General features: G+C 40.8%; 1 protein-coding gene across 2 annotated transcripts in view; it reads left to right on the top strand.

Annotated features, from left to right (window-relative positions):
- RNF123 (ring finger protein 123) overlaps positions 1-20008 on the top strand; it is a 4282987-nt gene that overhangs the window by 3817887 nt on the left and 445092 nt on the right. The gene's annotated exons all lie outside the window — the stretch shown is intronic.

The raw sequence follows: 20008 nt of genomic DNA on the forward strand, positions 1-20008 counted from the left end.
TAGCTGTCATTTACACACATATATACTAGGACAGCATGATGTGTTAGGTATTCATATATATTTAACATTGGTACATTGATTCAGTATTAAATATTTTAACAACATGAAGGGATGCTGTACATGTATTGCATAGGTGACTTATACATATTGAAGTTTATAATGAGAGGTTAACTAGATTAATAGTTTTATAAAAAACTTTTCCTACTTACAATAATTGATATGATGCAGGAATGTTGTTGGGTACATGTGTGGGTACACTTATATACCTTTGGTTGAATTCAAGTTTAAGTGTAAGAAAATGTTCACACTGTTTGATTTTATTACTGTTTTTTGTCTTTTGAATGAACAGTGATGTCTTTTTAAAAACAGCTGACAGTTAATCATGTGATTTGATTTATTATTTAAACCTGAAGGGTAATTTGTGTGTAACTATCTGATGAAGTTACTGTTTTTTACTTGGTGCTTCCCAGAGTCTGTTGGATACTTTGTTTCCTTTATTTTTGAGGGTGTTGTACTACCTAATAAGTATAATGAGAGTGATTTAATATTGAACCAGGGTACCTTTTTGGCTGGGCTTGTATAGGCCCCAGGGCTGATAACCTAGTACCTACCTGTGAACCACAGTGGTAACTGTGATTTTAGCAGGTGGTATATTTATGAATGTGCCAGAATTGCTGTGTGTTCTATGTGGGCAAACCAGAATGTACATTATAAAAGAGGATATGTGAACATATATATGACATTTTAAGGCAAATATAAATAATGCTCTATTTAAACAAACTTTATTATGCACCATTCAGTGTAGATTCAAATTCATCATATTAGAATAAATTCAAAAATATCCCAGGGAAGGATAATGGGGGACAATTATATAATTTTGAGAGCTGATTTATGAACTTAAGCTTAATGCTGCAGCATACCCAGGTTTGATTGCTCAAATTTCAGTTAACTTTGTGTTAAAAATGTGTACAACCAAGTTGTGATATCCATTTTTAGAATAATTTTTATAATAGGCTTAAATATGACTTTTTAAATTAATTTATGATTGTCCTTTTGATTGGAGGTATTATATAGCATGTATTTAAGTTGGTCATGTCAATATTATTGTTGTTTTTTTTATGAATTTATGAAGTCTTTAGTTTTAGCATCACAAGATTGGTTCTTTTTTCTATTTCTACCAAGTGGTGCATGTGTTCAGCTATTTTGATGACAAGTCCATTGTCATTTTAAGGATGAAAGTGTTTAACAAATGTTGAATAAAATTAGTGGGTATGCAATACATATGCTTGTACTAATAATATTTTCCAAAAGTTCACTTGGTGGACTTGCTTGTGGTTATATACAGGACACATTTCTCATATATTTGCAACTTTTCTTTGACAGTTCCAGGCAGGCAGATGTAGTAGTAACTAATTCGGATGGTCCATTTTCAGGTTTACAGTGATGAATCTGTGTATGGAATTAATGAATTACAGGATGTTATACATTCAGTACATTGATAGGAAGAACATCCAAGCAAGAGTTTAACTTATAAATTAGCATACAAATTATAGTTATTCTTGTGTTAGACTGCATATACTTTAGCTGACACTTGAATAGATGGAAATAAAATTACAATTAGAAGTTTTGGATATAATTCGCAGATTTATTCTCATGGACATGGAATTTAATTTTTAAAGATCTATAAATGTATGCCCTGGTTTGTTTGTTTGTTTTTTTATTTTATAATTTTCAGAATCTGAAGTATTGAAATTGTTCAGGTTGGATCTCAGTGGCCAAACTTGCCAGTTCTGTTCCCCCTTTCATGTTAAGTGCCAGTATTTAACTTCTGATGAAATGTAAATATTGTGTATTGTGCGACTGCCTTTTCCAATTAAATTGAAAGGTTTTGTGTAATAATTTTAGATCATTCTAAAAGTATGAGATTTTACATTTTTGAAAAACCTTATCATGCTCCTTTATTTTGTGATTATTTACATTCTTTAAACTTTTGTATTTGTTAGCCATCAAAATTTATAGTTAGAAATTAAATTTTAGCACCAGAGTCCATGGCACAGAGGGTTAAAGCCCTCTCACATGACTCATGGTTTACACTCAGTGTGGTCTCTAGAGGGACCAGGTAGGGAGGATGGGAGTGAGTGGCCATTGGCAGCTGGTCCATCCTAGGTGGAGATGGGCAGCTTGGCCTCTTATAAGTCCTTGTATGCTGCATTGCTTCTTGTGTTGCAAGCTGCCCTTATTTGGTTGAGTAGTGTAGGTATTTACACCAGTCTTCTTGTCCTAGCATATGGTGTCATGGCATATTCCCGCAAATGCAGGGACAAGAAAGTAAAAAAAAAATACTGAGTTTATTATACTATAAGAGAAAGTTGCAGCAGTTATCCAGTTGCAGATAGCCACTGGAGAAGATCCCTTCATAGATCTGCTGACATGCTGAATGTATGTGGTAAAACCAGGCAGTACAAGAATGTAACATTTTTGCATTGGGCAGGCCCCTCCAGCACCACCACCAACACTCTTTAATATATTAACTCTGTAGTGTCACACTTTTATGGATTGGAGGAACATTTCAAATGTGTACAGAATAGCTGAACACAAGCTATACCTGCACTTGCTAGCTTTATGTTAATTGTCACTCTATGGCTGCAAATCTGTCACCAGGTTCTCTAGCAAGCTTGTTTAGGTGTCAGTTTTTGGTTATCGTTGTGCAAGTGCAACTTTTGATGTCTTATTAGGAAAAATATTATAAGAATCATGTTCTTAACACAAATCAACTTTATTGACTTACAGTTGGCATTGTTCTTTCCACACATTTTTGATAAAATCCACAGATGGGTACATTGATCAGTCACTATCTAACATTAAATAATAAACCACAGGCTACAGATCCAGAATAAACTTTAATATTCTCTAGAGCTTCAGTCAAAGACTTCAGGGAGTAATGAACCATATCCCAAAGAAAACCTTTATATACAAATTCAACAGGACAGTTATCCCTTTATACAATTAGATAAAATACTTCCAATTAACTTCACAATTCAAATCTGTAGGTACTAAAGTGTTGTTTCAAAATAAAAACAGACTCTCTAAAAAGAAGATGCTCTTTAAGTAAATACCCATCTTCTGTTTTAAAATTCACTTCTTCCAAAATGCTGCCCTGTAACAATGAAGCATCACTATTGTTTTTCTTTAAAATGTACAGCCAGTATTTTGTCCTCTTTTTGACTTTTAATGTCCCTAATGTGCTCTAATAATCTCACTTTGAATGTTCTTTTTGTTTCACCAGTGTAAAACAAATTGCATGGACATTTCAAGACATATATAACCCCAGTGCTATTACAAGAAAAAAGTCCTTTTGGCACAAATCTAACATTATTAATAAACTTAAAAAAGCACACCACATGGTGGCAAGCAATACAATTGTTACAAGGAAAAGTTCCAAAAATAACTGATTGTCAAATTAGAGTAGGACTAGGTAAAACAAAACTATCTTGAACTAACATGTCTTTAAGATTTCGCCCACATTTATATGACATACAGAGGGAATTATCAAATATTTTACACAGATTTTTATTTCTGAGCAGAAAATTCCAGTAATATTTCAACAGACCATCAATTTTTTCACTTGTAATATCATAAGTTGTGATACAATACGTGTTCTTCCTGCCCAGAGTACTATTGCCACAGATTCTGATAGTATTGCTAACCTTTTCTGATTTGTGACACACTACAGATTGTAAAACCTTTTGAATAGCTTCATTCACCACCTCTGACTTGTATCCCCTATTCAAAAACATATTAGCAGCTCTATCCAGCTCATGAAAAAAATCTATATCATCACTACAAATTCTGGATAGTCTTAAAAATTCCCCATAGGGTAATGCAGAAAGAAGATGGGATGGATAGCAGCTAGTAGCATATAAATGCTGGCTTCCATCAAAAAATGTTCTGTGTACCCCACTATGTATTTCACCATTTCTAAACCCTGTAGGGTTAAATCTAGATAAGTCACTTCACTACCACATCGAAGTCCATCAAAGGACAAATTATACATGTTAGTCTGTAAATCTGAAGCAAACTGTGTAACATCTTGTCAACCACCTTCACATATAAATATCAAATCATCTATATATCAATAGTAACATCTAACATATTTTTTCATAACGTCATGTCTATATAAACACTCCACTTCAAAATGGGCCATAAACAAATTAGCATACATGGGGACAAAAGGTCCACCCATTACTGTGCCCTGCTTCTTTCGATAAATTTCATTATTAAACCTAAAAAAATTATTCACTAAACAAAAATATATTAGCACAATAATAAAATTTGTCAATGGACTTTCCTCCAAAAAATACAATAAGGACTGTATTCTGTCTTTATGCATGATAGTGGTATATAAGCTCTTGACATCTTGTCATCCAGTACATCTCTTTATTCCATTTTAAATGAGAAATCTTACTCAAAAAAATCAAAATTGTCCTTGATATATGAAGGAACTTTTAAGAAATATCTCTCAAGCATGTCCTGTTTGTTGTAGTGACAAGGTTTAGGTCCTAGAGCATGTAGCTCGGAGGTATTGGGATTTCTTTAGGTGTAGCATGTCCAAGAGCTCTGGGTTTAACATATATATGTTAGGTAAAGATTTCCTCGGAGTAGGTGATATGCTACAGAGTAAAGCTGGAGTTTTTTGAGACGGTCTGTGTAGGGCATCTGTTTGAGACCAGTAATCCTCTTTGTGAGGTACTTCTGTGGCCTTTCCAGCTGCTGCAGATGTCTTGTGAGGTACATTCCAAAAGGAATGTTGTACTTTATAATGGGTCTGAGTGCCGAGTAGAGGGGAACAATGTCCTCATTTTTTCCTGGATGAGAATCCTTTTGGGATGAGATATGCCACATAGAAAGATTTCCTGACTACTCTAGCGATGTAATTATCAAAGGAGAGACTACTGTCCACCTGGGTCCCAAGGTCTCTTATCACATATTCGGCGTTAAGTAGACTGCCGTTTATGTGGTAGTTCATGGGTACAGAGTTTTTACCAAAGGGGATGACCGTGCACTTTTTGGCATTGAGCTTGAGGCCATGCCTCTGACACCAGTCATCTGTCTCAGTGAGGCCCTTCTGTAGGATGTCCACATCATTTGGGGGTGTGACTATGACTCCTAGTTTGCAGTCATCTCTGCACTTCGTTCGCCAGTGGCCTTCTGTGTTAGCCTGTACTTCAGAGAAGTAGATACCAAACAGGAGAGGTCCCAGGACTGAACCCTGTGGTACTTACTTGTCACTGGTTTGAAGTCTGCTTTGGAGTCTGCAACATTTACAGTGTAGGTTCTGTCAGTGAGCCAGTTGGCAACCCATCTTGTGACGTAGGGATTTATACCTAGCTTATTGAGTTTAGCTATAATTCCAGAATGGGGGATGGTACTGAACGCCTTGGCGAGGTCAGGATAGGCTGTGTGAACCACCTTACCCTCATCTATGGCTTTGGTGACTGCCTCAAAGAAGTTGATCAGGTTCATAAGGCATGATCTGCCTTTCACTAACCCGAGCTGGGTGGGGTCCAGAGTTTGGAGGTTACCAATGTCTTTGTTTATGAGTTCCATGATGATATGTTCCATGGCCTTGCAGACCAGGATCGTCAGGCTAATAGAGCGTTAGTTCCCTGGATCAGTGGTGGCTCCCCCTTTGTGGAGTGGGATAACTGTTGCTGTGCGCCATTCAGTGGCACAAAGCCTAACGTGAGACTATGATTGAACATGGTGGTTAGGTGGGGAGCCAGTTCATTCTGACGTTTGTGTAAAACACATCCTGGGATCTTGTCCAGTCCCATGGATGCTGTGTTTTTGGTTTTAGAGAGTGCAGCTTTTACCTGCATAGATGTGATTACAGGGACCCTGCATTCTTCCTGTATTGATATGAGCCCTTTAGGGGGTCAGAGGGGGGTAAAGTTAGCACTGAACCTATCTGCCAGGATGTTGGCAATATCAGTTGGTTCTGTAATTTTCATGCCGTTGTGCTGTAACTCAGAGTAGGTTTGGGTGTTGCAATTGAGATTCTTGACATAGCTATAGAATGCTTTGTGGTTGCCCTTAGAATTAGTGGCAATTTTGTTTTCATAGTTATCTTTGGAGGATCTTATAAGGGATCTCAGCTTCTTACTGTGGCTGACCAGGGAGCTCCTCCACTCATGGGATTTTACTCTCTCTTACAACAGTTTCTTCCTTCTGTTGTAGAATTTGTTTATGGCAGAGAACCACCAGATTGGCTTCCTTTTTTTGGAGGATAGCATCTTGTTTCTGTTTGGGATAGCACGATCCATGCACTCGTGTAAGTGCATATAGAGTGCATTTGTGTAGGATTCAGCAGTTGTAACTGTATTGTCCATCTGCATGGGTGCCATGAAGTGCGCCACTTGTGTCTTTAGAAGCATGAAGTTGGCTTTGGAGAAATTTTTTACCGTGGTTTCCTTAATGGTGGGTGGGGGCGGGATGCGGATATCTAGGGTGATTAGCTTATGGTCGGATCTGACCAACGAGGAGTTGACTTCAGGTGTGGAACACCGGTCACTCATGTTGGTAATGACTAGGTCTTGGATATTGTTGCCCCTGGTGGGGGTGTAGATAAGTTGATCCAGGGCATTGGAATTTATGAATTCCATAAAGCGTTGAGCGAAGGAGTTGGTACACGAGTAGTTTTCCCAGTTAATGGTGAGGTAGTTGAAATCTCCCATTATTAGGGTGTTTGGTTGAACTGTAATATTTTCCAGTATATCAAGAAGAGAGGAGTGGGAATTCTGGGGCATGGTGGGGGATCTGTAGCAAGCTACAATTTGGATTGCAGTTTTGCCCAGAGTTAGTTGCACTTGGATAACCTCAGATACATTATGCTGCGTAACTAGCCTCTGCCTTTGGTGTTCTAGTCCATGTTAGATGGCCGAAAAGTATGGTATGAGTTATAGCCTGGTAATGCAGGGGTGCTCTCTAGAGCCAGGTCTCAGTCACTGCACAGATATAAATGTTCTCCATTTTAAGGAGTGCCTCGAGTGAGTGCATTTTGAGATTGACGTCTAGCATTGAGTAGCATTACCCTCATTTTTTGTTTGCCTGTTCCTGTTACGGTGGTTATTTTGTCATTTGAAACTTGCCTAAAAAAGGCACTATAGGGGCAGCAAGAGTCTTAGCCAGTATCCGGAATCCCAGGGGCGACAGGTGCAGGCCATCTCTGGCTAAACATCATGGTCTGTCGACTATGTTGTCCCAAGCAGACAGATACTGGATCCCCTTAGAATGACACCAGAAGCTTAGCCAATTGTTGAAGTCAATCATTTTGTCCTTGTACTATGGTATCATTCTGGACAATGGTAGGATGCTTCTTAGGGCTAGGGTTATACCTGCCTGGGCTACAAGATCGGAGAGCTCTTCCATGTCTCTTTTCATGTATTCCAGGGAGGTATGCCTCAGGTCATTCACACCAACATGGACAATGACAGTCATATTTGTACTTGTTGTGGAGTGACCTGAGTGTGTGGGTTATGTGGCGGATCCTGGCACCCGACAGGCAGCTGACAGTAACCGTCTCCTTGTTTAGCCTGGTGAGTGGGACATCAGTGTGCCTGACTATAGAGTCACCTATGACTAGTGTGTTGGGTACGTTGGTTTGCCTTATGGGCTCTGGCTTATTGGCACATTGAGTCTGTGGGCTATGTGTCATTTGGGTTGTGTTGGGGGGGTTGCTTGCATTTCTGCTTTGGAGGTCTCTGTTGCTTGAGCAGATTATTATTGAGAGTCTCTGCAAAGGTTTTTGTGTTTGTATATGTGGATTTTGGTGGTGTAGGTTTAGTGGTACTATGTGATGAGTGTGATGTGGTGCAAGTGTTAAAATATTAAATTTTTCTCTCTCAGTCCACTACCTCTTACAAGTCTCTCTCCCTCCTTTTGTCACATCTGTTTTCACCTGTTACTAGACACCTTTACTCCTACACATTACAAGATACCTTCCCTCATCTCACACCACCCTTACCTATTCAACCCAGTGGCCTCTAAATATAACTCTATTTACACATACCTCCTACTCTTACCTACTATTCTAGCTTCCCTAACTCTAGCATTCACACTAACCTTCTTTGAACATTATTCTCTGCTAAAACAGCACCACCACTACCAACAAACCCAACCACTCTCACATATAAATTCCCTCAACCACATTAACATAACCTCTACTTCTAGCTATACCCTTCCAAAGTACCACATAGGTTTATAGGTTGATACTAGGCTATCTGCCCTAGGGCATTTATAAGCGTAGCCAGAGTGTGTTTGGCTTTCTCCACCCTTTTAGATTAGTTGACTGTGCCTCTGTATAGTAGGTCACAGAAGATAGCCCTTTTGAGGTTAGTTTACTGTGCCTCTGTCTAGTAGGGACACAGAAGAGATCCCAGGGGTAAACCTACGAACTCCCATCCACTCGTCAAGATTTATCTTGAAGACCACTCATCAAGATTTCTCTTGAAGAGGGTCATTGAGGGACTCTGCCTAACATGGATTGGGATTTTGTTCCAGAGTGAGGGGAGCCTCTGGGATATGAATCTGTCCCTCCAGCATGTCCTATTTATTTCTGTGCTGAGGTTTAAGTCCCTGGAGCGTGTAGCTCTAAGGGATTTGGATTTCCTGAGGTGGAGCATGTCCATTAAGTCTGGGTTGGACATGGCTTTATACGTCAGGCACAGATAGCCTCTGAGTAGGCGGTAAGCAACTGAGTAGAGCTGGAGTTTCTTTAGCCTAACTGCGTAGGGCATCTGTTTGAGTCCCTTGATCCTCTTGGTGAGGTACTTTTGGGGTCTTTCCAGTTGCTGCACGTGTCGGGGAAGGTACATCCCAAATGGGGCATTGTATTCAATTATGGGCCTGATGTGTAGAGGGGCACAATGACCTCTCTTGATCTAGATGTGAACCCTTTCGTGATAAGGTGGGCTATTTAGAAGGTCTTTCTAACCACTTTGGCACCATGATTGTCAAAGGAGAGATTGCAATCTACTTGGGTCCCCAAATCCCTAATTACTTCTTCCGTACTTAATGGATTACCACTTATGTGGTAATTTGTGGGCACTTTGTTTTTCCCAAAGGGGATGACTATCCACTTTTTGGCATTTAGCTTTAGGCCATGGCTCTGGCACCAGTTATCCGTCTCTGTGAGACCCTTTTGGAGGATGCTTGTGTCAGTCGGCGAGTTGATTATGGCACCCAGTTTGCAGTCATCTGCGAACTTCGTCAGCCATAGTTCTCCCATGTTAGCCTGTACCTCAGAGAGATATATACCGAACAAGAGAGGTCCCAGGACTGAGCCTTGTGGGACGCCACTTGTAACTGGTTTAGAGTCTGACATGGCACCTGCAATTCTGACCATGTGGATTCTATCCCTGAGACAGTTTGCAACCCATCTTGTGACATAGGGGTTGATATTTCAGCTGGTGAGCTTATTCTTCATCTATGGCCTTGGTGACTGTTTCAAAGAAGTCGACCAGGTTCAAGAGGCAAGATCTGTCCTTAAAGCCGAATTGGGTAGGATCCAGTGTTTGGAGGTTCCCAATGTCTTTGTTTATGAGTTTCATGATAGCTTTGCAGACCAGGCTAGTCAGGCTTATAGGGCGATAGTTTCCGGTGTCCGTTGTGGCACCACCTTTGTAGAGTGGGACCACTGTTGCTGTACGCCATTCCTTGGGTACATATCCTGTAGTAAGGCTGAGATTGAACTGTGACTTTATGTGAGGGTTCAGTTCTTCTTGGAATTCGTGTAAGACGCAGCCCGGGACACCGTCCGGTCCCATTGAATCTGTGTTTTTTGCTTTGGAGAGGGCAGCTCTCACCTGTGCATCTGTGATATCAGGGAGGCTACACTCTTTTGAGATAGACATTTGCTCTTTTGGGGGGGGGGGGGTTGCACTGAACATGTCTGCCAGGATGTTGGCCATGTCTGTGGGTTCAGTGTATTTTTTGTAATTTTGAACTAACTCAGAGCATATCTGGGAGTTGCCACCCAGGTTCCTGACATAACTAAAGAAGGCCTTGTGATTATCTTTAGCATCTTGTGCAATTTTTCTTTCGAAGCTGGCCATAGATGATTTCATGAGGGATCGTAGTTTCTTGCTAGTACTGATCAGAGATGCCTTCCCTTTTTGGGATTTTACTCTATTATGTAGTAGCTTCCTCCTTCTGTTGTATAACTTATTTATGGCTGGGGTACACCAGACAGGTCTCCTGCCTTTGGAGGAATGAATCTTGGTTTTAATTGGGATAGCACGATCCATGCATTCCTGTAAGTGTCCATAGAAAGCGTTTGTAAAGGATTCTGTGGTTTAGGCCGTATTTTCCACTGGCCCGGGGGCTTTGAAGGATTCCACCTTGGTTTTGAGAAGTGTGAAGTTTGCTTTTGAGAAGTTCTTCTCTGTGGTTTCCTTGGCTGGGGGTGGGAATGGGATATGGATGTCCAGTGAGATTAATTTATGGTCAGATCTTACCAATGAGGGGTATACCTCTGGTATGGAACATAGAGTCCCCATGTTGGTGATGATCAGGTCCAATATGTTTTCCCCTCTTGTGGGAGTGGTGACCAGTTGTTCCATAGCATTTGAGTTTATAAATTCTAGGAACCGTTGGGCAAGGGTGTTGGGGCTTGAGTAGTGCTCCCAGTCTATGTTTGGGTAGTTGAAGTCACCCAATATAATGGTGTTTGGAGAGACCTTCATATTCTCCAGTGTTCTCAGGAAAGCCGAGTGGAGTTCCTGAGTTTGGGAGGGTGGTCTGTAGCAGGCTACAAAATTGAAAGGCAGTTTTGCCCACTGTTAGTTGCACATGGATGGTCTCCGATGCTTCATGCAGTGCCACTAACCTGGAGGTGTGGGTATCTTTTATGAATATGGATACTCCCCCTCCTTTTATGGTTCGTCCGAGTTTTGGGGCCAAAAAGCATGGTATGAGGTATAACCTGGTAGTGCTGGGGTGCTCTCGAGAGCCTTGAACCAGGTTTCTGTTACTGCACAGATATTGATACTCTCCATACTGAGGAGAGTCTCGAGTGCGTGCATCTTGAGGTTTAGACTTCTGGCGTTGAGCAGCATTACCCTTAGTTTCTTTTTCTTTGTGTTGTCTATGGAGGTGGGTTTGTCTTTTGAGCCTTGCCTAAAAAAGGCACTATGGGGGTGGCAAGAGCCTTAGCCAGTATTCGAAAGCCCAGGGGTGACAGGTGCAAGCTGTCCCTAGCGAAGCAACTTGGCTTGTCGAGCATGTCGTCCCAGGCTGAATGACACCAATACTTTAGCCAATTGTTAAAATTGATCATTTTGTCTTTATACTGTGGCATCATTCTTGGTGAGGGTAAGATGCTACTCAAGGTCAGGGTCATACCGGCCTGGGCTACATGATCAGAGAGCTCCTCTATGTCTCTTTTCATGTAGTCCAGGGAGGTAAGTCTCAGGTCATTCACACCAGCATGGGCAATGACGGAGTCATATTTGTACTTGCTTTGGAGTGACCTGAGTGCTTGTGTTATGTGGCAGATCCTGGCACCCGACAGGCAGCTTACAGTGACCTTCTCCTTGTTCAGCCTGGTGAGTGGGACGTCAGTGTGTCTGACAATAGAGTCACCTATTACAAGTGTATTAGGTGTGTTGTTTAGCCTTAAGGGCTGTGACTGTGAGGCACACTGACTTTGTGAACTATGTGATACGTGGGTATTGTTGTGGGGTAACGGTTGCTTGGATGTCTGCTTTAGAGGTCTCTGCTGCTTGGGCAGAATTTTATTTAGAGCCTCCGAGTATGTTTTTGTGTGTTTATGTGTTTGGTTTTCTGTTGCGATAGGTCTATGTGAGACTGGATTTGTGGTGTGTGTGGTTACCTTCTCCTCCTGACTGACTGCGCCAGTATTGGGTTGGGAGAGCTCAGCCTCCAGTTTGGCTATATAGTTGCATCTCTCACATATATTTGAGCTTGTTGGAAGGAGGAGAGGGTGGTCTGTATACATAAGGCAGTTGTAACATTGCCTCAAGATTCCCAGATTCACCAGCTGGACTGGAGAGTAAACCCAAAACTGACTTTTGGGCATGCCAGAATAGTATAAGGAACTACTTTTTGACTGATCAAAAAGGGCCATTAGGGAGCCAAGTACTTAAAGGGAGTATAAGAGGGTGTAGTTCTTTAGTTTATTAGTGCTTACTTATAAGATTACTTATACGAGCAGCTGATCTACCCATATCACTTACTTCCATGACAAGAAACCCCCTTACAACTACTTTAAAATCATAAAACTAATACAAAAACCTCAACAACATCCCCTCTTAGATGGTGATATCCACCCAAACCCTGGCCCCGATACAAGACTTCCCAGTGACCCACTTAACCAAAAACCCCACACCACCTCTACCCCGACAAGTTCATCTAACTCCCTTCTGATAGCTCACCTTAACATCCGTAGCATTAACAATAAAATATCCCATCTTCATGCACTCCTAGATATACACAAATTTGATATCCTCTGTATTACTGAAACTTGGCTTAAACCTTCAACCAAAGACCATGAGATTACCCCCCCAGGATATAACATCCTGAGAAAAGACCATATTACCAAAAAAGGTGGGGGAGTAGCCATGTTTTATAAATCAGAACTCCAAGTATCGCCCTTCAATGTGCCATTTCCCACAAACTCCATTGCAGAAACCCTTTTAGCCAAACTGCAAATCAATAACTATAAATCCATCTATATAATCTGTTCCTGTCTTCCCCCTGGTAACAATATCAGTACTCTAGAAAATACACTTAGTGGCCTATCTACCCACCTACCCCAGGAAACCATTGTGTTAGGTGACTTTAATATAGACTGGGCTACCTGTAGGTCCCCCAATACCATTAACCACATAAATCTTTATGGTTTCTCACAAATGATAACCACCCCTACTAGAACCCACAAACAAAGTGGTAAGGAAACCACACTAGACTGGATTCTCATAAACAGTCAGCCTTCTGCTTATAAACCAGGAACCCTTCCAGATGACATCAGTGACCATGTTCTTACCTATATAATTAAACAAAAACTTCATAGGCCCAATCCTAGTATTTTCAAAACCTTCTGTTCAAAAAAAAAACTTTCACCCTGAGACCGTCCAAACAGAACTGAAGGCATGTGACTGGTCACCACTGCCCTATCTTCAACTTGATGAAGCAGTCACCTACTTTAATACTAAATTCCTTCAAATCCCAGATTTCCCTGACCCCTATCGCTCATCCCGAATAAAGATCAAAACTGCCCCATGGCTCACAAAACAAGCTAGGCAAAAAATCCTCCTAAGAAATTAAATCTGGGCCAAGTGGAGAGCCTCTAAAAGCCCTTCTGACCACCTTTACTTTAAACAATTAAGAAATGCAACCAAACAAGAAATTCTGCTAGACAAAAAAAAAAACTTTTACCTTCACCTCCAACAAACCCACAAACAAAAAACACAAAATTTCTGGTCAGCTATGAACAAATTACTTCACCCAGGGCACTTTAAGTCTCCCGCCCCGTCAGGAATCACCCACAATAACCCTAAACTGATAGCTGATTCCTTTAACAACTACTTTATAGAAGCCATACAAACTCTAGCTAATACTCTACCACCCACTAGCTCCCTCCCACCTAATACCACAACAAATTCAGTTCCTTCTTTTCACATACAACCAGTGCCTTCATCCCTCATTTATAATCTTTTTCAAAAACTCAAGCCATGCACCCCTTCTGCTGATTGTATACCAGCATAATACCTGAAAATTGCAGCTAAAGCCATTGCCTACCCTATTTCTATCCTTATTAATAGAACTATTTCAGAAAGTAAAATCCCTCTTATATGGAAGGTCTCTCACATCATTCCTCTACACAAAGGTGGGACATCAACTGATATTTCCAACTTTAGACCAATCGCCCTACTCTCTTCTATAGCTAAAATAATGGAAAAATGCATCCACCATCAACTACTTGACCATCTTCTCCACAACAATTTACTTGCCAACTGCCAACATAGTTTCAGACCATTCCATAGTACTTCAACTGCCCTGCTATCCTTTTCTGACTGTATAAACAAAAATCGTAACAATAACGCTCTTTCCTCCACTTTGTTTATCGACCTTTCAAAAGCCTTCGATATGGTCAACCATAATCTGCTTATTGAGGTATTTAAAGCCCATTTACTGGATGCACAGGCATTACTCTGGTTTAAATCCTATTTAGACAACCAACATCAAGCAGTCCTTTGGGACAATAAGCTTTCATCTCCCCTCCCCAGAAACCTTGTAGTACCTCAAGGCTCTATCCTAGGCCCTCTTCTCTTTTCAATGTTTATTAATGACCTAAATACTAAAATTCCTCAAGCCACCTGCATATAATATGCTGATGATTCTACTTTAATCTACTCAGCTAGGTCCCCAACCTCACTCCAGACCCTCACCCAATCTGTATTTCATACTGTTGAAAATTGGTTTATGCAACACTGCCTCCTCATGAACCCCAACAAAAACAAAATTATTACTCTTTACTCCTACTCTAAAATCACCACAATTTCTCTTCACTATAACCTCTAACAATGGAACCACCATATCCCCTGATACCACAACCCATCTCCTGGGCATAACCATAGACAACAACCTTAGCTATGACGATCACATCAACACTACCATAAAATCTGTCAACAAAAAGCTAGGTTCCCTGTATAGAATCAAACCCTTCCTTACACCAACAGCCAGAACCACTATAGCCCAGACTCACCTGATCTCTACCCTGTTCTATGCTCCTGCCATTTATACTAACCTTTCTAAAAACAACCTTAACAAACTTGCCACTAGCTATAATAACATAGCCAGATTTGCCACTGGCAACCCTTTTAGAACCCACCACTGTCTCAACCTCAAACAATTGGGATGGTTAGAACTGCAGCACCAACTACCCTGTCATCAACTTACTATAACCCAAAAGATACTTTACCACCCTAATAATACCCCAATCCTCACTATTCTGACTACCCCTTACAAAAACCTTAACAACTCTTCGCTCAGCCAATAAGCTTCTAGTTTCCACTATTAAATCTAACAACAAAGCTGGGGACTCACTTTTCACTAACACAGTGGGAAAAGCCTGGAACCAGCTTCCAAGTGAACTTTCTACTCTCTCTTCCACACATCTTTTAAAAAAGCATCTCAAAGAACATTTTAAAACTCACTGGCTTTGTCCCTGCACAAACCCTGACTGATTTTCCACTTTACCCATTCCTGCTCTCCCTTTTACTTCACTTCTCCAGTGTACTATATTGCTCAAACCTTTCAATGTCCTTTTTGCTGTACTATGTTTCCTACCCGTACTAACAAATAAACTAATTAAAAAAAAAACTTTTTATAACTTTTTTAAAATGTATTACTCTCTGTGTTTTTTTTCTCTGTCAAATATTGCTTATTCTTCTGTATTTGTTCTTAGTTCATTCCCCTCTAAATAACTCGGCACACAATATTTTTTGTTTTTCTTTTTTTTCTTTCACAAATATTCCAATATTGTTATTATCTGTACTTGATAATAGCTTATTTTTTATATTAATATTGTATAATAAGTTTTTCTGTCTATGCTTGGAGCTTTTCTCCCCGGGCCTCTACTGAAAATGGACATATATCCAGTTAGACTAGCCCGGTCAACAAATGTAAATAAAAAAATAAAAAAAAAAAGTGTTTACCCTCTCCTCTTGACTGTCAAGTTCAGTCTTGGTTGGAGTGAGCTTTACCACCAGTTTGGCTAGATAAGTGCATCTCTCACAGGTTGTGTTGTTGGGTGGTAGGAGAAGAAGGTTGTCTGTGTACATGAAGCAATTGCTACATTGCTTCAAGATGCCCAGATTCATCATATAGACAGGAGAGAACACTGGGAGCAGACCCTTGGACGTGCCTGAATAAAAAACTACTTTCCTCTAGACAAGTGAGGAAAGTCAGTATAAGAGCTGCTTTTCTCTAAGCAAGTGAGGAAAGTAAGTACAAAAACTGTTTTCCTCTAGGTAAAGAGGAAGATTGAGTGCTGTAGTAATTTTTAGCTTATTTAGTGCTAACAACAAGTTGTGAACATATCCGCAGGTTTTATGAACAAATCTTTACTATCCCTCAATTCCTGCAAAGCATTCCATTCATTGTGTGTTAAATTATAACATATTTGTGATTTATTAGCCAAAAAATTCTTTATATAAGTCTTCTATTGCAAAATTTAGCATGGAACTTAAAATGTATAATTTTTTCATTCATGTAAGGTGGAGTAAATCTACTCTTAGAAAAAACACACAAAGTGTCAATCAAACAATAAGCATTGCTATGAGAATAATCTACATTGCCATACAGTTCAGAGCAGCATGAAAAAAAACTTTCATTTATACTTTCCATTTCCATTTCATTAACTCCATTTATCTACAAAAAGTGCTAGGTATTGCTTCATTTTCATAAAAGAAATCTCTAACATTAATACTGAATTGGAAGAATTCCTTGAACACTTATCTTATAACCTGCTCTGTACACAAAATGATTATGCATAATACATAAGTAATTCTTTCATTGTAATCATACTGGTTGCTAGGCCTTTCCACTTTGGAACATTCTTTCTCCCATCTCATAGTTTCAAAAACTGAAACCTGTGATAACTATATAAAATGATAGTTAATTCAAACGAAATTCACGCATAATCATCTAAATTAGCCAGACAAATTCCTCTTTATTTTCAACATGACAATCTCCTTTGCTGTAATAAAACATTCCTTCATTGTTTGATCTTAATTCTTAATATCCCTACCCTTTTCATTGCCTTTCCTATTTACTAATGTTCCACCTTAAATAGTTTTAATCGCATACATTCTCTGTCCTATATTATACATTAAGCACAGTCACCTAGTCCAATTAAAAGTAAATACCTCTTCATGATTCCTGAGAGAATGTTTGCAACCTCTTTTCCACCTTCTTATACTCTCAAAATCAGCTGCAGACAATCCAGTGCCTGGCCTGTTGCCTTTAATGCTGAATTTAATATTTTGGTCTCTTTATATTGTTTCCAGCCAAGCTATTCTACTTTTGTCTTTCTATATTTTAAGTCCTGTGTCAAACGTGATCCTTATTAGATGTTCTGCTATTACAGTGTAATCTATCCAAGTAGTAGTTATTCAAATCAGTAGTGGTGCAATTAAATGCCCATTTTCACAAAACAAAATGTAATCAAGGAGATGCCCAGATGGTGGCAGAAGTATGTTGCTGTTGTCTTTCGGCTTTTCCCGGTTAGGGGTCGCCACAGCGGAACTCCGGTCCATTAATGATTGGCAGTAGATTTTCACGGTGCCGAGTTGCCAGCACGACACCCAACCTTCAACGAAGGCACGCCCATTCACACATGTCTTTTGAACGCCCACCCAACTATGGGAAGGACATACAGACTCCACACAGAAGGCGCTTCCCGCACTCCAGCCGAGAATCGAATGGGAGAACCACTTGCTGTGAGGTAACAACGCTACCGCTGCACCACCGCGAAATATAATTCTCTAATAATTACACTAGGAATATAAGAAATTAGAGAGAATTATTATTAGAGAATATAATTCTCTAATAATAATTCTCTCTAATTTCTTATATTCCTAGTGTAGTTATTATTTTCTGTCTCCTTTTCCTACCTTAGAGTCCTTTCTAGTAGTAACCATCTTTTATTTAGGTTACTTTCACTTTTCCTTCTTCCTTCCCGCCAGTAGCCACTTTTTTTTATAGGTTACTTCCCTCCCCTTTCACCTTTTTAGGTATTTCTTTGTCTCCTACTGTTAGTAGCTCTCCCCTTCTTTCTGCTCTCTGTCAAAAAAAAAATCTTCTTCTCTCTGTCCTTTTTTGTCTGTGTGCATGTGTCTGTGTGAGTATTCTCTGCTTGTCCACTTCTGTCATGGTGGAGAAACAGGAGAAACCAGCTGGTTTCAAAAAGTGCACAAAGTGCGGTCATAAAATTCCAGTAAGTAACTCGCACTGCCTCTGCATATATTGCCATGGGCCTCTTCACCTACAAGAGGAATGTGCTATATGCCATTCCTTCGACAATCGAGCTTTAATTGAATAAGCTCATTCTAAGGGGTATGTTGCCTTCCATGTTTGGAAACGCAGTTTCTGGAGGTAAAGAAAAGTCCAATTCAGTTAATAAAACAAAATTGACTCATTCGAGCCCTGTTTCATCCCTGTCCTGTAGATCTTTGGACAATGCAAAAAGAGACCTTCCTTGGCGCCAACAGACATTTCGTAGCCAAAACCAAAAACGTTGAAATCTCCCTCATCCGAGGAGTCTAGGATCTGATCTGTACCTTCGGCACCAAACACTACTCCATTGGATCCGGCTCTGATCCTATCTAGCAAGGATGGATCAAATCCATTGCTGTCGGATCTGACACTTAGTCCTTTTAAACCAATTTTGACATTACCAAGGACTTGGTACTCTCCCTCATACAGCCCAGTTCCTTCGAGGGTACTGTCCCTCTATCAAGGCCAAGATCTCCTTCTGCCTTGTCCTCCTTTTTGACCGGGAGCCTGACCGAAGAAGATGTGGAACGGATGTTGCAGAAGATCTTATGGGTGCAGGGTATCACTAAGTCTCCCTCAGCCTCGACCCATTCGGTTCCAGGTCTGCCTAAGCCGTCCACTCCTCCACCTCCAACTTCAAGGCAAGCTTCAGGGTCTATGGATCTGATATGCCCAGTGCCTTTAAGTTTGGATCTGAGGTTGTCTTCTTCCTCAGATCAGACATTTTGCTTGGAGCTCATTGGCTTTTTCAGAGACGGAGAACCCCTAGAGTGGTAGCTTGCCTCATAAACCTTAAACCTTGGCTGCTGTCAACTTACAGGTCTTTGGAGCAGTTGATGCACTTCGGGGCTTTGGTGAAGGTGAGATCTGCTCCAGCTTCACTCCCTGTTGAGTTGTCTTCCGGACTGGAGGTGTCCCTATCCAGAAAGCATGGTTTATCTGAGCCGGAGTTCTCCTCCATTCAGGAGCAGTCAGCCTTTGGGGCTTTGGAGAGGGCTATAGCTGCCACTGCATCAAAAATGTCACCTGCCCTCTCAGATCTGTTATCCAGTGCAGATACCTTGCATTCTTCTTCATCCCACCATGTTCCACAGGAACAGCAGGACCCCAGGTGCCAAGATAACTGTCAGGGTACTCCTGACTCTCCTGATACTTCCCCAGACTGCCCCACTGAGGAAGTCCCTCTGAAGAGATTATGCAAGAGGAAGCATTTGGACTCTATGGAGGAGTCAGCCATGAAAGACACTGACCTCGATGAGGGTGAAGGTTCCTTATGGTCACCCCCCCCCCCCAAGGACGTTTCCTTTGCTTGAGAATCTCTGGAATCTCTCCAGTTCAACAGTCATTTGCCTGAGAATTCTGTGTACCTGGCTGCCCTCTGTTCCTGCCCTTGTACCTCCTAGGTGACTCTGCCCACTGATGAGCTCATAGGTTTGATCTCACGGCAGGCGTGGGAGACTGGGTTGCAGTAGACATGGTCATGACAGCAGTGACCAAGAAGGAAGTCTCTGAGGAGAACTCAACTATCCACCCTCCTAGTAAGGATTGTAGGATGATGGATAGATGTGGGAAGCATGTCTTCTCCATGGCAACCTTTGCCTTGCGGTCGCTGAATTATCTTTCACATTTCACAAGGTTACAAAGGGATCTGATCAAGGAGCACTCAGATACCCTCAAGGAGCAGAAGCCGAGGGAGCTAAAGAGAAAGTAGCTTCCCAGTGAGCCACCCTACAATTCAGTAGCTAACTCTTCCATGAGGCATTGCACATGCAGTCGAAGGAACGAGTAGAGTGGCAGGTTCCAGCAGCTGTATGATGATGCATGCCTGGATGTGCCTTTGCGATTTTGCGGAACCTTTTAAGTCTTTGTTCATCAATTCCCCATTTGATGGCATATCTCTTTTTGGCCCCTAAGTTAAAGATACACTGTC

Source organism: Protopterus annectens, chromosome 7.part0, assembly GCF_019279795.1.
Source record: "Protopterus annectens isolate FY-2018-M chromosome 7.part0, PAN1.0, whole genome shotgun sequence".
In the NCBI taxonomy this organism is placed as follows: domain Eukaryota; kingdom Metazoa; phylum Chordata; order Ceratodontiformes; family Protopteridae; genus Protopterus; species Protopterus annectens.